Source organism: Halyomorpha halys, unplaced genomic scaffold (assembly GCF_000696795.3).
Source record: "Halyomorpha halys isolate HHAL.00 unplaced genomic scaffold, Hhal_1.1 Scaffold598.1, whole genome shotgun sequence".
In the NCBI taxonomy this organism is placed as follows: domain Eukaryota; kingdom Metazoa; phylum Arthropoda; class Insecta; order Hemiptera; family Pentatomidae; genus Halyomorpha; species Halyomorpha halys.
In genome coordinates, this window is record NW_027105473.1 from 508,911 (window position 1) to 509,990 (window position 1,080).

The 1,080-nt window shown below is 28.7% G+C and overlaps 1 protein-coding gene across 1 annotated transcript in view; it reads left to right on the forward strand.

Moving 5' to 3' along the window:
- btv (beethoven) overlaps positions 1–1,080 on the forward strand; it is a gene marked incomplete at its 3' end in the record, with an annotated part of 240,143 nt that overhangs the window by 237,878 nt on the left and 1,185 nt on the right.

The following is a 1,080-nucleotide window of genomic DNA, read 5'->3' on the forward strand; positions in this document are numbered from 1 at the left end:
TCTTGGCTTTGTTTGGCATCACGAATTTATTATAAACAATGAAACTTGGTTAGTTTGCTTTTTGGATAAACAAAACAATGAATATTAAAATGATACATAAAATAAAACATATTAAAACCATTTATACATCAAAATATACTATTTACTACAAAAGGAGCATATTACAATATATTGTAATATTCAAAAATTATTTATAAAAAATAAAAAGAATTTTATATAGTTTTAACTTAATTCTCATATCTTAGATATAGCTTGGGTTCAAATGAAAAGCTTTACTATTAAATAAACATGAGAATTTTTATTATTAATCATATATAATATAATAGACTCTTAATCTCAGGGTGGGTTTCTAGGCAATCAGAACATACATTCAGCTACTAATGACACAAAATTAAATTATTTATTTGCTACCTTTACAAATCTGCTTCAACTCTATTTTGTTCAACACTAACCAACTTATACAATTTTCTTCTGATGATGGAAGGTTTTCTTTGTCTTTTTTCACATTCACTGGCGATCCAAAACAAAGAGTCCCTTTTTCTTCTCGGATGGCTCTTTGATGTCTTTTTTCTCTAGATCTCCCACAGAGGAGAACAAAAGATGTTCATGATCTCTTGCATCCAGGATACGTCCTCCCTGTCCGCCTAACAACGACTGAATTTCAGGAAGCGTGATCTTTTTCTCGATGTTCATTTTGAACAACAATTCTAGCACAACAGTTTTGAGTTTATGCATGTGATTTTCTTTATGAACATTATTCTTGAACACTTATTCTTAACTTCTATTTTTCTTAAATGTACTGTAATTTCAATTATGATGGAAAGTTAAAATAAAGTGTTTAAAATATTTGTATCTGCTTAACATGGCCATGATTCAACGAACTTTTTGCAGGACTCACGCCGCCATCTTGGCTTTGCACGATATCTTTTGTGACTGTATATTTTACTGCTGAAAATTGGTTAGCTTACTTTTAGGTTTAATTCTAAAAACAAACATATGGAAATGATAAATCACATAAAACCTACTAAAAATCATTTATATATAAAAAATAACTATTTACTCATAAAAGAGGATGTTGCA